Consider the following 15,607-nt stretch of genomic DNA (forward strand, 5'->3'; position numbering starts at 1 on the left):
TCTATATGTTTGCTACACAAGATTACTGTACAGGATTACTAAATGTTTTCTACGCGCGCGGGACGCGCGCTTAAGTTACTAGTATATATTTAAACAATCTACTATCTACGTTCACAAATATATGATACCGTTAACTTTTTTCGAAAACTTTGATCACTCGTTTTATTCAAAAAAAATATTAAAAACGTAAAATTTTAAGTCGAGCACAAACTACCTTAAATGATAAAAACAAATCACAAAAATAAATGATAACTCATTATTATTTTTGAATAAGATGAGTAGTCAATTTTTTAAAAAAATCAATTGTGTCATATATTTATGAGCGGGGGAAGTAGCTAATAGTTTGGTTATTACTCCTCTGGTCCTAATTTATTATTCGTTTGACTTTTTATCACAAGTTTAACTAGCTTGTCTTATTTAAAAGATTGTGGGAAAAAATGTTGTGGTTTTGTTTATTACCAAATATTTTTTACATATGACTTTAATTTTTTTAGTTTTCCATGATTTTTTAAATAAGACGTCAAACGAATTATATTTTAAAACGGAGAAAATAGTTATTTTTAGCAATTAATTAATAGTTAGCTGGCTATTTGTTAGCTACTAAATCCCACTATAAAGTTTTAACCAACTAATTATTAGCTTCAATGCATTCAAACAGGCCTTTAGTCTATTGTCTTTTATTTTAAACCTCACTCTACAGTATAAAAAATGTTTTATACAACTATATACACAATATGCTAGTCATAGCATTAGAGTAAGGATATCTCCAACATCATTACTCAAAACATATTTTATTTCAACTCTACTATATAAACATAAACAGTGAAGTCTAGAGCGCAGAACATTGTTTTGCACGGTCCGGTGACCATAGCCTAAGGTTAACAATATAGTTGATATTATCATATCATACTAGGTGAGTGCCCGTGCGTTGCAACGGGAACATATAATACCACGATAACTTATATATAAATGTGTGTTATAATGTTATAGGTGAGTGCCCGTGTGTTGCAACGGAACATATAATACCACGATAACTTATATATAAATGTGTGTTATAATGTTATTATAAAAGGTTTTGTAATCCTAGTCCTACATAAAATTTGTTATTTTAATCTAGCTATTTTACAACTACATTGCAACCATCAATATCAAGCATAATTCTATATATGACAGGACAATACACGTGTGTTGCGATAGGGGAGTGGAGGTGAGGGGATACTTGACTGGTTCTAATGTGATGTGAACACCTACAATGAGTTTCTTCATATACATTTCTTTCCATATAATACTATATAACTACATTTCATGAATTGTTAGGAATCCAAAAGCAAATGACTAAACATGGTCATGGTAAAAGGCAGGAAAGATAGTATCTATAATGCTCAGTTCTTTATTTGACTACATGCTTTATCAAGCACTAAAATGAAGAGAATGAGTAAAAAGTCATCATTTTGCCAAATAAAAAACTCTGAGGTCCCAGAGAAACATCAAGCAAAATCTCCCAGTCCCACAACACAGAGGCCTACTGGTTCCAGTCCATCCCAAAGGTGCCCATGCCAAGATCCAAAATTTGAACCGCTGCTCCTACTTGTCTACCCAAGCAACTACATCACTGAAGCAACAAAATGGTAGAGAGAATCAGGCCAATCATGTTTGGAAGGACTAAATTGCATGGTACGATTAATACAGGAAACAAATCCAGCATGAGTGCAACATGGGCACACAAGCAGCATAGTAAATTTTGTATACCTGATAGGTGGTAATCGAGCCCTACTATATCAACACTCACAGGTTGAAACTTTATCTCCAACACTGTACCAGTGCATGTGTTTAACCTATGCAACATATGGATGCAGCCAACATTAAATAATACATATATAACAAAAGAAACCATTTATTTTGTATGAGTATTTGAATGATATATAGATAATTTGTAGGAAAACACTACATAGCAATTAAGGAATGTGTTCATACTTCAGACCATCGGTATCCGGAACGACAAAGCAATCCGAGGTTTCACCTGGACACTCGAAGGTGGCCTCATTAGTACCTTGGTTCTCGAATCGAGGGCGAACCTGGTTGCGACACCATTGATCCCAAAATGGTTCTGAAATATATTCCAATATAAAATCAACCATAATGGCACTGAAGTGAGGTATTTCAGATTTCATTGGCAGGGTAATCCATCAAATTAATAAACAAGTTACTTCAGTTAAAAAGGCACTGAAGTTAAATTAACAGTCCAAGTTATGTTTCACTTTGAAATTGCAATCGAGTAAAGAACTACTAACTATTTCATTAGAGTGAATCATGGTGGTTTTATAAAAAATAGTGCTGAAGATAAATTCACTGATGCACACACAATACTTGACATGCTTGCTATTACAACAAAAAAGAATATGCTGACAACACCTGCATGCATCCAGGAAAAATAGAGGATCACAAGTCAGAGGTAAGTCCACGCCTACTGCTCAAACTGCTTGTGGGTTGTCAAATATGGAGCCCACCTCAACGTGCTCCAGTTGTTTACTTTGCGCATGCACATAAGCTTATACATTATTAGTATTTGTTTGTTTCTGCATGCCCATGAGCTCATATACTATTAGTGATTATTTGCTTTTGCATGAGCATCTTGGCTTAATATATTAACATTCAGTGCATGTATATTTGTTAGTGCCTAAACATTCATAAAATCTAATTGTTTGTGCACATAAATAAGTTCAGGATAGTGTAACTATAGAAGTGACATTTTGATAGCTTAACTTCGGGTCTGTAGGTAATCTATAAAAAGGTTTAGGCCAATATGCATTTTAACCAAGATAGAATGGCTACCATTATCTATTCCCTTATCAGACCATAATGGAGTTGCTGCATAAACAAGAGGTGCAAAAGAAGATGGTCATGCACACAGTTTGCAACCTATCAAAAAATACAAATTGACAGTCCAATAAATACCTTAACACTTGAGTTCATTATGATAACTACAGTTGTTTGACATAGAAATGTTTTCTAGCGCAATATGAAATTGAATGAACAAAAAATTGATGTATACATTGATTTGTTAAATAGCTTTATTGAGAAAATTTCTACTGGATCTTTTGTAACTGGTACTTTTATCCTAAACACAAGATAATCTGACAAACTAATAGAGTTTCTTAAGGGAATGTACCTTTCAACAAGACCTTTGGCTCTAACCACTTTCATGTTTCATTTCATTAAGATGGTCCTTCTGTTGCATGATAGAACTGCAACAGAACTTGATATGGTTTTATGCAAGGCATCCATCTAATGGGTCAGTTGAGATCTAAACCTCTACACCATCGACCTGTTCCCATCTTCTATTCTGTGTTTGTCATCTGTAAGCAGTGAGGAATAGTACCCACTAAAGTGAGACCATATCTAGTAACAGTCACAGAAAAAGAGTGATCCAGTTAAGATCATTGATATTAAGAAATAGTTAAGATCCCTAACCTAATTTGGAGAATAAAGAAACATCTGCTGCTGCATTTTCTAAGACTTTAAAACCACATGACTCATACTGGAAGGATACTTGAGCCTTTCACCCAACTATGCACTAAATTGTTATTCACCATCATAAAGATCTTTTAACTTAACAAATTGATGATAACAGATTTCACAAAAAACATCTTAGTTGTTAATAACAACATCATTTTTTCAATTACTTAAGACAAGTAACCTTATCCCTAGCCTTCATATCAACTCCCAGTTGTTCATTTTTTTATGCCATAGCCCAAGTGACAGATAATTTGAAAAAGATGAGATAATTATACACAAAATAAAACATATTTGCTAAGACTGTAAAACCACATGACTCAGACTGGAAGGATACCCGAGTGGCTGAGTCTTTCCAAGCTCTTCACCCAACTCTGCACTCAGAGGTTGTTCACCATCATAAAGTTCTTTTAATTTAACCAATCGTTGATAACAGGTTTGGCAAAAAAACATTTTAGCCATTAATAGCAGCATCATTTTTTCAAATGCTTAAAACGACTAACCTTATCCCTTGCCAGTAGTGTTGCAAATAGTTAATTCCCTTCCTATTTATGTCACATTTGTACATGGCACATTTCTTTCGTGCAAAGACAGAACCACTCAAATTTGATCACAAAGACATAAGCAAACATTTTAAATTTCTGCAAGTATTACAACGTTTTAATCCTTAGTAAGACATAATACAGGTTGCAAACACCAAACGCGATATAGTATTCAGTCCCCAGTAGTGTTGCAGATAATTAATGCAAGAATAAGTTGGGTAGTTGCAAGGGTTATTCCTTGTGCTACGTATTCAATGTGGTATAGGTATGCACAATGATGACTCAAGTATAGGAAAAGTTGTGTATTTTCCTAGAAGATTGAGGTGCACAAGGAAAGATTTGAGCGAACCACTTACCAGAAAATCAATAATAATTTGTCTTAGTTTGTTTCTAGCCGAATAAACAATTATTGCAAAAAGGTGTATAGATGCCAGAACATACAAAAAATGCTAGAAAACTGGTTATGTGCACTTGGAATGGAAGTTACTTGAGCATGTGCGCTTGGTTAATTGTTTCGTTTCACCATCAGAGTGGGGAAATGTACAGATGTGACAGAAATATGAAAGTAATTAACTAACCTTTTGGGATCCACCAACATATAAAGTTGCATGATTTAACTTCAAAATAACCAGGTTAGTTACCCAATCAGATCTTTCTTCTGTACAAATATATCCATATGAAAAAGAATATATAAGCACCCATCTTTCCTCTGCAAGAGTAAAAAGCTAGATAAATCTCATACCCTGTTTGGTACCCAGGAATTGAGGAATTGAAACAGGCAATTATAGAAATTTGCACTTTGGTGGTCTAGGCAAATCTTCACTATCCGCCTTCTCCCCTGGTTGAACTCTAGAATCAACATTCGACAGATGAAAATACCCACCTTGATCTCCCTAAAGCTCATCTAGACTATCTATGGTTATAGACTTTTGTGTTCTCACTCTGCACCTCATCACTAAAACACAACTGATGTGCTTTCATAGTGTATCCTCTGAAAAACAACATTTTCGTCAGAATTAACACATGTATCACCTGACATATCCAAATCCACTTCATGTTTTTTCTGTAAAATTAGATTAACAAGACCAACATTTAAGGTAGGCTCTACAACAGTAAGATCATCAACAGAATGCAGAAACTCCTCCATCTGCACAAAACCAGATAACACAAGTGTAATTTCCATCATCTTAAAATACAAGAGAAATTAGCAGCTCAATGACACAAGGATGTTGGGAGTTCATCATGGAGTCTAACAACATTGATATGTATTACGAAGGAATGCAGCGAGGCACTCGGATCTATCAAGTTATGACTGACTTTGTTGGCACCACTGGAGTCTGATCGGTTGCATAGGACAACCAGGGCATCGGTTTGCGTGTCACGATCACAAACACAAAAGTAGCCACACGACTAACTCTTCAAGACCGATAGAGAAATCGTAGGGGCAAGATACAGGAAGAGGATATACCTCGTTGGCCATCACTGTGTCTGACGAGGGAGTGGAGCACGAGCACAACGACCCACGAGGCGACGACGAGAGAGGCGGCTGCAAGTGCCGACCAATTGCTCGCGCACAGGTCAAAGGCGTAGCCTCGCCTGCTTCGCCAATTCACCCTCGTATGTAGCGTCACCCCCACTCATGCGGTCGCGCGTCGCCTCGCTTCTGGGCACGTGGTGTGTACATTGCACATCCCGTGACGCCATGGCCAGAAACTGTATAGGGTGGGGAAGAGTCGATTGGAAGATGTAGAACGGACATGATGTCGTGCAGAAGAAAGATCATAGAGTTGCGCAGCAGGAAGGCTACCCTAATGTGAGGCCCATGCATATTCCATTTGGGAAACATCCGTCCCTGCTCGAGATTGCCGCCTTCCCACACATGCTTCATCCACGCCCAGCCGCATCTGTTGACCAAGCCCCAGTCGGTGCCCCTTTACGGTGCCGAGCACGAAGGAGAAGCGACCGACATGGACACGAAGGTTTCAGGATGGGAGGTTATTCTTTTCCCTATTTGACGACCACGCGGGGATAGGGAGGAAGGCGACCGTCTCGAGGGGAAGGTGTGGTCGCGGTGTGTCGTTAGCGTGGGCACAGATAGTCCAGATTGATTGAAGGCAGAACATGGGAAGGTAGGCTACCCTTACAGCCTTAATAAGTAGTAGATATTTATTTCTTTTTGTTCAAATTAAAATAGAAAGCAATAGAAATGCTTGTGAATCTTGTTGGTTATGCAATTTGTTTTTATTTACTTATGATCTAGTAATTTAATGTCAAGAATTAAAGCATGCATCACTCACTCGAAAACTAATTTTGGAATACCCTAGCAAGCTGGAATGCAATAGATGGTGAACATTAAAGTTGCAGTGAAAAAAGGTATTGATTTTTCAGTGGTTACCTAAAGGTCCAGCAATGTCTAGCAAGCACCACTGAACAACGCAAAACAAGCTAAAACTTATGTTCAAATTAATAGAGAAAACATTAATATTTAGCAACCAGGCAAGCAACTAGCAACGATTAGAAGGCATCAAATTCAAAAATACCAACTACGATATCCTCAAGATGTTGGCCAAGTATGCCAAGACACAAGATCACCAATACTAATGATTAGGTCGGTGTTGGTTCCAACCTAATTGGTACTAATATTTGACGTTATAAGCCGCTTTATCCGGTGATGCTAGAAACAGGCTGATAGAATCGTTCCAGTTTGTACCTGTAAACACATGCTCGATGATTTACAATGCTAGGTACTTATGGCATTGCAAAACTTCTCTCTTGGGTTGACTTCGACTCACGCATATAAATCAAATGTGTGTTTAAATAAAACTTTGCTATTTAGCAAGAAAAGCATTGCAATGATTTGAACACTACCTTTTCCCTAACTACAACATATATATGTTACCAAGCATTAGAAAAAATATAACAACAATTAATATGGTAACGTTATTAGTAATTAAGTGGTGATTTTTAGATCACGTGGTGGGAAAGTTTTAAACATCGATTAGCAAAGTTCTAAACGAGAACAAATATGGTTAAATAAAGAACTATCATTATAATTGTTCTGTTGTCAATAAAGAAAATCGTCACTCTTGCCAAGAATTTAGGAAGATTAATTTAATTTTGTTTACAGATAGACATAGACTTGTATCTTTAATTTCTAAATAAGTATATTTGATTGATTACTGAAAGGGAAATGTGCTTTTGGGCCATTTCCATAATATTTTGGTGATTAAGTGTCCAACACGTTTATTTAAGTTCTTATGTGCCAAGTAAAGTGAGAAGTGCAAATCAAAGAAAAAGATACATTTCTAGACTTAGTACATTGTTTTGAGTACTAATGTGTTTTGTCTAAGTGCTAGAATCAGTGAGAAAAGAATTGGAAAAAGAGTTGGCTATGTGCAGCAAACTCCAACTCGGCTTGGCACACCGGACTGTCCGGTGTCCGGTGCACCAGGCTGGTCCGTGGTGAACTCGCCACTCTCGGGTTTCGACGGCGGCGTACGACTATAATTCACCGGATTGTCCGGTGAGCCAACGGTCGCCAGAGCAACGGTCGGCCGTGCAATCCGCGGGCGACACGTGGCCCGCAACAACGGTCGGTTGGGCACGCCGGACTGTCCGGTGTGCACCGGACAGTGTCCTGTGCGCCAACCGACCCAGAGGACCAACGATCGGATGCGCCAAAATTGGAAGGAAATCGTGCACCAGACAGCTACAGTGACTGTTCGGTGGTGCACCGGACTGTCCGGTGCACCACCCGATAGAAGGCAAGTTTGGCCTTCCAAGTTGGCCTCCAACGGCTTCTAGCTGCCTTGGGGCTATAAAAGGGACCCCTAGGAGCTACCCCAAGCATTCACTAAGTATTCTAAGGCATTCAGACTCTGCTCCCGCGCATTCGCTTTGTTGTGTTAGAGAATTGAGCTCCATTCGAGTCACGAACTCCCTGTGTTGTCATTTGAGCTCGAGTCTTCACTTGTGTGCGTGGGTGTGCTACGTATTTGAGTCTTGTGTGTGTTGCTTCTCCCAACCTTACTTTGTTCCTTCATTGTGATCCTTGTTGTAAGGGCGAGAGACTCCAAGTTGTGGAGATTCCTCGCAAACGGGCAAATACTCTAAGGGCCCGTTTGTTTCCTTGGAAATGAAACTCATTCCATGAATAACATTCTAGATATTAGATTCCTAAAGAAAGTAATTCCTTAGAATTTGATTCAATTCAATTTTTTTGTTTGGATGCTAATGAAATTCTTTTCCATGAATCAAATTCAATATCTTGTTTGGATAGTTATATATGGAATTTACATATTTGGAGGGAAATAACCACATCAACTTGCACACAACAAAATACACAAGTTTTCACCCTACAATTTATCAAGCAGAATGCATCACGAGTGTCGGCGTTCCGAGACCGGGGGGTCCCTTGGGCCGACGAGTGAGTGTCGCCGCGTGCCCCAGCCCAGATGGGTCGAGCGCGAGGGCGAGCGCGAAGGGGGGAGAAGCGAGGCGGCCGGAGACCGGCGTGAGAGAGGTGGGAATCCCGCGGCCTTCGTGTTCGTCCCGCGCCCAGGTCGGGTGCGCTTGCAGTAGGGGGTTACAAGCGTCCACGCGGGAGAGGGAAGCGAGCGGCCCCAAGAGAGCGCCTGTCTCGTCCTCGTCCCCGCGCGGCCAACCCTCTCTAAGAGGGCCCTGATCCTTCCTTTTATAGGCGTAAGGAGAGGATCCAGGTGTACAATGGGGGGTGTAGCAGAGTGCTACGTGTCTAGCGGGGGAGCGCTAGCGTCCTAAGTACATGCCGATGTGGCAGCCGGAGAGATTTTGGCACCCAACTGGTGTGATGTCGTGGCCGTCAGAGGAGCGATGGAGCCTGGCGGAGGGACAGCTGTCGGAGCGGTTGGGTCCTTGCTGACGTCCTCTTGCTTCCGTAAGGGGGCTGAGAGCCGCCGTCGTCACAGAGCATGCGGGGCGCCATCATTGCCTATCTGGCGGAGCTAGCCAGATGGGACACCGGTCTTGTTCCCTGCGGCCCGAGTCAGCTCAGGGTAGGGTGATGATGGCGCCTCCTGTTGACGTGGCTAGCCTGCGCCCTAGGTTGGGCGATGTGGAGGCTCCTCCGAAGCCGAGGTTGAGTCTGTCTTCCATGGTTGGGGCCGAGTCCGAGCCCCTGGGTCGGGCGAGGCGGAGGTCGTCGGCAGAGGCCAGGGCGGAGTCCGAGCCCTGGGGTCGGGCGAAGCGGAGTTCGTCGTCTTCTGGGGCTGAGCCCGAGTCCGAGCCCTGGGTCGGGCGGAGCGGAGTTCGCCGTCTTCCGGGACTGAGCCCGAGTCCGAGCCCTGGGTCGGGCGGAGCGGAGTTCGCCGTCTTCCGGGACTTAGCCCGAGTCCGAGCCCTGGGTCGGGCGGAGCGGAGTTCGCCGTCTTCCGGGACTTAGCCCGAGTCCGAGCCCTGGGTCGGGCGGAGCGGAGTTCGCCGTCTTCCGGGGCTTAGCCCAAGTCCGAGCCCTGGGTCGGGCGGAGCGGAGTTCGCCGTCTTCCGGGGCTTAGCCCGAGTCCGAGCCCTGGGTCGGGCGGAGCGGAGCTTCCTATGGTGCCTTTGGCGGGTCCTGACTGCCTGTCAGTCTCACTCTGTCAGGTGACATTGCAGTCGGAGTGGCGTAGGCGGCGCAGTCCTTCTGTTAGGCCGGTCAGTGGAGCGGCAAAGTGACGGCGGTCACTTCGGCTCTGCCGGAGGGCGCGCGTCAGGATAAAGGTGTCAGGCCACCTTTGCGTTAAATGCTCCTGCGACTTGGTCGGTTGGTGCGGCAATTTAGTCAGGGTTGCTTCTTAGCGAAGGCAGGGCCTTGGGCGAGCCGGAAATATGTTCGCCGTTGGAGGGGGGCCTCGGGCGAGACGGAAATCCTCCGGGGTCGGCTGCCCTTGTCCGAGGCTAGGCTCGGGCGAGGCGTGATCGAGTCGCTCGAATGGACTGATCCCTGACTTAATCGCACCCATCAGGCCTTAGCAGCTTTATGCTGATGGGGGTTACCAGCTGAGAATTAGGAGCCTTGAGGGTACCCCTAATTATGGTCCCCGACAGTAGCCCCCGAGCCTCGAAGGGAGTGTTAGCACTCGCTTGGAGGCTTTCGTCGCACTTTTTTTGCAAGGGGACCAGCCTTTCTCGGTTGCATTTTGTTCCGGTGGGTGCGCGTGAGCGCACCCGCCGGGTGTAGCCCCCGAGGCCTCGGAGGAGTGGTTTCACTCCTTCGAGGTCTTAATGCCTTGCGTAATGCTTCGACTGGTCTGGTTGTTCCCTCGTGCGAGCTGGCCATAGCCCGGGTGTACGGTCGGGTCCCAAGTTCTCGAGCTGGTATGTTGACGCTGTCAACGGTTCGGCCGGAGCCGGGTTTGCGAGAGCAGCCCCAGAGCCTCTGCACAGGGCGAGAGGGCGATCAGGGACAAACTCGGCTTTTTTACATACGCCCCTGCGTCGCCTTTTCACAAGGAGGAGGGGGGGAAGCGCCATGTTGCCCTCGATGGGCGCCGAACATGGTGTCTCCGGTGAGCTGCAAGCGGGTAATCCGAGTGGACGTTCGTGCCCCGTTCATTAGGGGTCGGCTAGGGGCCCAGAGGCACGCCCAAAAGTACCTGCAGGTGATCTGCCGGACCCGGTCCCCTGGCGACGGGGTCCGAGGTCTCGATGCCTCCCTCTAATGGGATTCCGTTACAAGATCGCTCCCGCTGGTCTCGGAAATGTCCTAGGGTACCTCGGGAGCGCAGCCCGAGCCTTGGTTATGTATCGAACGTACCCATGGTCATCCCTCGCTCGGCGTCTGAGGCGGCTGTGAACCTTTCGGGGGCCAGCCTTCGAACCCCTGATCAGTAATGGGCGCGGAGCCCGAGTAGCCTGAGGCGCCCGTGGAACCCTTCGGGGGGCCGGCCTTCGAACCTCTAACCAGTAGTGGGTGTAGGGCCCACGCGATCTGAGGCGGCTGTCGAACCCTTCGGGGGGCCAACCTTCGAACCTCTGATCAGTAGGGAGGCTCGGAGCCTGGTTCCTTCACGGGGAAGGATCCTTTTCGGGGTATCCCCCTTTCCCGGTCCCTGTTGCAAGAGAGAGAGAAAGAGGAAAAAAAGGAAAAGGATACGAAATCGAACGACGCGGCGTACCTTTTTTGGCGCGGTTATTTCGGCGAAGGCGAAGCGTCGCCCGCTTTTCCTGCCAGAAGCGCCGCCTGTCCCGCCGCGGAGTTAATGCGACGGGGCGAGTGGTTGGCAGGGCGGCCGTTGCGCGTGCGCGAGCCGTTCGAGGAACGGCTGTTTCGCTTCGCGTTTTTGAATCCCGCGTCCGGTCCGGGCGGAGCGTTGGAACCTGTCTCGCCTTGGTCTTTATATACCCGGGAGAGGGTCTGGTGACGGTTCTTTGCTCCGCTTCCTGCCTCCCTCTTAGGTTTTCGCAACCCGAGAGACTTAGCCAGAGAAGAGGAAACCGCCCTTCCTGCCCCTTGCGCCGCCATCCCTTCCGCTCGGTGATGGCTGACCGGGTGACCATCATCTCGCCGCGCGATCCATGGCCCTTTTCCACGGTGACGGCGAGTGACCTGGAGGATCTGGTCGGCGAGGGTTTGCTTCGTCCTCTCACCGATGAGCAGCGATCGGAGTGGATTCCTCCCGTGGGCGGAGCCGCTCCGTCCCCACCGCCGGGGTACATCGTGAGCTTCGTCTCCTTCCACGAGCGGGGATTTGGTGTGCCGGCGGGCCGCTTCATGCGAGCGATCCTGTACCACTATGGGGTGGAGTTGCACAACCTCACCCCTAACTCCATCTCGCAGGCCGCCATCTTCGTAGCGGTGTGCGAGGGGTACTTGGGGATCGCCCCCCATTGGGATTTGTGGACCCATCTCTTTTTCGCGGAGCTTTTTGCCTCGCCGACGGGGGAGAGGAAAGTCCGCGCAGCGGTGCGGGCCGGCGGCTGCACCCTCCTGCTGAGGCAGTCGCGGGCGTCGCTGTATATTCCTGCCATCCTCGCGTCCTCGAACAAGGGGTGGCAGCGCCGGTGGTTCTACCTCCGGAACGACGGCGAGTTGCTCCCGCCGTTCTCCCAGCGAGTAGTCACCGCTGCCACCGACGCTTGGCACCACGGGACCCCGCACGAAAGACAGAAGAACCTCGAGCCCCTTCTCTAGGCCTTGGAGGCGTTGCGGAAGGGGGGACTCACCGCTGCGGGAGTGATTGCCGCCATCCACCGTCGGAGGGTGTTTCCCTTGGCGGAGCGACGGCTGTCGCTTTGGGAGATGACCCCGGAGGCTGACTGGGAGGGCTCGCGGATGTCCCCTGATCCTCTTCCCTTCGACGCCCTCCAATGGCGGGTGTCCGTTGCGTTGGGAAAGCCGGACCCCCACGCCTTCTCCCAGCTTTTGATGCGCCCCGACCGAGGGTGCGTGACTCTGGTGAGTGTCCGCTTCTTCCTTCTTCATACATCAGGTTGCTCCTGGTTCTTACGATCGGGGTTTTCCCCCCTTCTTCAGGAGGTGGGGTGGCACAAGCCTTCCCTGCCACGGGTCCCGCAGGACGCGGTGGACCGAGCAGCGCGGCGGGTCGCTGCGGAGGAGAAGAAGAAGAAGAAGGACGCGGAGAAGGCCCGGGCCCGCGAGCGGAGGCGGGCTCGAGACGCCTTGGAAAAGCTCCGTCGCCAGCAGGAGAGGGAGGGGCTCCCAAGGGAGCCATCGCCGAAAACGCCCGACGACGACGATGATGATGAAGATGATGACGAGGAGGACGACATGGCCGCCCGCCTTGGCCTCAGCCCCGGCTTGGGGTTTGGCCAGGAGCCGTCAAGCCAGCCCCCGAGCGGGCTGACGCTGTCAGTCCCCGGAGTCGGGACGTCGGGGTCTCGGCCTGAGGGGCGGGGGCAACCCGAGAGGGCACCTGACCCCTCGGCTGGAGGAGCTGAGGTGACCCCAGGGGGCCAGGCCAGGGCGTCTGCTCCCCGAGAGCCGCCGCTCGCGCCGGCAGCGCAGGGAGGCGACCCTCAGGTCACCGTGACAGTGCCTGGTCAATCTGCCCCCCGGCCGTCCAAAGCGAGGGTGGTGCCGAAGTTGCCGGCGGAGCGGACCTCGACGGCGGTTCCGGGGGCCGGGATCCAAGAGACTTCCCCCCAGGCACGGTGGATCATGGCCCGGAGCGGGTAAGTATCTCGGAATGTCTTCGTCCTGGCTTTCCATTCATATGTCCCGGTCGTGATTTTTCTTTTCTCCTCAGCAAGCGAAGCCATGGCCTGACTGACCTGGCACCCCGGAAGGCCCTTAAGACGACGTCGGCCTGTGCGGCCAGCGCCGCTCCGGGCCTTGCCGTTCAGCCGACCCTCTCACAAGGCGTTCCACCTCAGGGGGCTCGGGCGGCACCGGTCGCCGTGGAGCAGGTTCCCGAGGCTGGCTCCTCTGCCGAGGCGGCCATTGTGATAGGGGAGGCGGCTGACGCTGACGTGGTCCCGAGCCCACCGGTCGTGCCGGCCATGCCGGCGCCTGCCGCTACCGAAGTCGCCGCCGTCCCAGCCGGAGAGCGATCGGTTGCTGCCGACGTCGAGACGGCGGATGTGTCGGCGCTTGGTGCCTCGGAAGAGGAGGGCATGGAGGCGTGATCCGTCCTGCCGGGCGGCAGCCTCGTCGCTCCGCGGCAGAGCTCCGAGGGCCGGCGCCAGTTGCTCCGGTTCCGGACCCGCGAGGCCTTGGACCCCGTCTTCGTTCTCGACGATGAACGGAAGGACCAGTCCTGGGATGAGCTCCGCGAGTGTGCTGAAGCAACGGTGGGGTCGCTCCGGTCGTCGCTGGAGGTTTTCTGCAGGGACGTCCCCAAAATCCTCCAGGTAACGGTTTCAGGCATACCTTCTCTCTTCCGTGACCGAGGCGTTCTTCGTGATGCCCCGCTTCCTTCCCTCAGGATCTGACGGATCGGAGCGCCGCCAAGTCGTCGTTCATCCGCCGCGAGGTCGACGTCTGGGGCTTGCTGCGATCCCTGAGGACCTCGCTCGCTGGGGCTACTGCGCGCCTTTCTCAGCAGGGTGCCGAGGTAGCGGACCTCCAGTTGCTCTGTACTGACCTGAGGGCCGAGGCGGCAGCGGCGCGCGCGGAGGCGGCCGCGGCGCGCGTGGAGGCGGCCGCGGCGCGCGCAGAAGCGCAACGGCAACGGTCGGAGTTCGACCGGGTCGTCGAGGAGCGGGACCAATCTCGGGGCCGGGCTGCCGAGGCCGAAAGCCGGGCTGAAACCCTTGCAGCCGACTTAGCCGTAGCCCAGGTCGCGGCCTCGGAGCAGCGTGCCCGAGCCGGAGGTACGCCTTGGCCATCCTTGGTTCTCGTTCCCGTTTGTTCCCTTTGCTTGTGTTTGAGATCTTTCTTCTGGCTGTTCGCAGAGCTCGAGTCCGCCCTTGATGAGTCCGCCAAGGCGCTTGCCGAGGCGCTTGCCGGGGCGGCCGAGCAGAGGGAGGCCGACCATGCGGCCATGTCCGAAGCCGTCTCGGACGTTTATCGGATCCTTGACTTCGGCGACGTCCCCTCAGGAAGCTCCCCTCAAAGTCGCCTTCAAGCCTTGGGTGATCACGTGCGCGGCAGACTCCGCGAGGCGCTACACCACGGCGTCAGGCGGGCCTTCGTCGTGCTCGCTTCCCACTACGTTGTGGACCTGGAGCGAGTTAGTGAGGGGTATTGTCTTCCTGATGAAGACGAAGCTGCCCTGGCAGAAGTTCAGCGGCTCGACACGGTCGCCGCGGGTCCGAGCGCAGTGCTGGCGACCACCTTCGAGGCGGAGATCCTCCCTCCTGCGCCGTCGCCGGAAGCCGAGATGGACTTTACCGAAGGCGGGGACGGAGCTGAAGGCGCGGCTCCTTCCCGAGGCGACGCCTGACTCCGTTGGAACAGTTTCTGTTGGATGCACGTGTGTCTTTCTGCGGCCGCTGAGGCCTGAACACTTTGTTTCCATTGCATGAAGTCGTACTCCTCTTCCTTTTATTTTGCGTGTCCGGCTTTGCCTGTCAATAACAGGGTGGCTTCCCGAGTAGGGGTCATTTTTCGTGGCGGGTGATGAGTGAAGGTGTCCCTAACCCGGAGGCATAGGAATTCATCGGCTCAGTCGGCCTTGCCACTTACATGCACCCACGTTCGCTCCTTGGGGCCCTGTCACTGACATAGCCAGGAGAACGCAAAAGCCTTTTTGACCGAAAATTTTGGACACGGAGAGGTACACCCAATTTTGACGCAGAGGGGTTCCCCCCTTTTTAGCCCCCGAGGGAGGGTCGGGCTCTGCCGAGGCGAGGTTGACCCTTCCTTGACGACTGAGACTTTTGTGGGAGCGAGGTATACGAACAGCTTGAAAACATCTTAAGGGTAGAAGCGACGTAGCCGTCGGATGTTCCAAGCGTTGCCATAGACCTCGCCCTGACCGCCGGCCAGCTTGTGCGTTCTGAGCTCCAGAACTTTGGCGATGACAAGCGGCCTTTCCCGGGGGTGCGTGTAGCCCCCGGGTGCCCCCAGCAAGGGCTCGGGGTGCTGTGCGATGGTCGCGGTCTTCTCCGGGTTGGCTTCGATGCCCCGCTTG

The sequence above is a fragment of the Zea mays genome, chromosome 4, assembly GCF_902167145.1.
Source record: "Zea mays cultivar B73 chromosome 4, Zm-B73-REFERENCE-NAM-5.0, whole genome shotgun sequence".
NCBI classification, from domain to species: Eukaryota; Viridiplantae; Streptophyta; class Magnoliopsida; order Poales; family Poaceae; genus Zea; species Zea mays.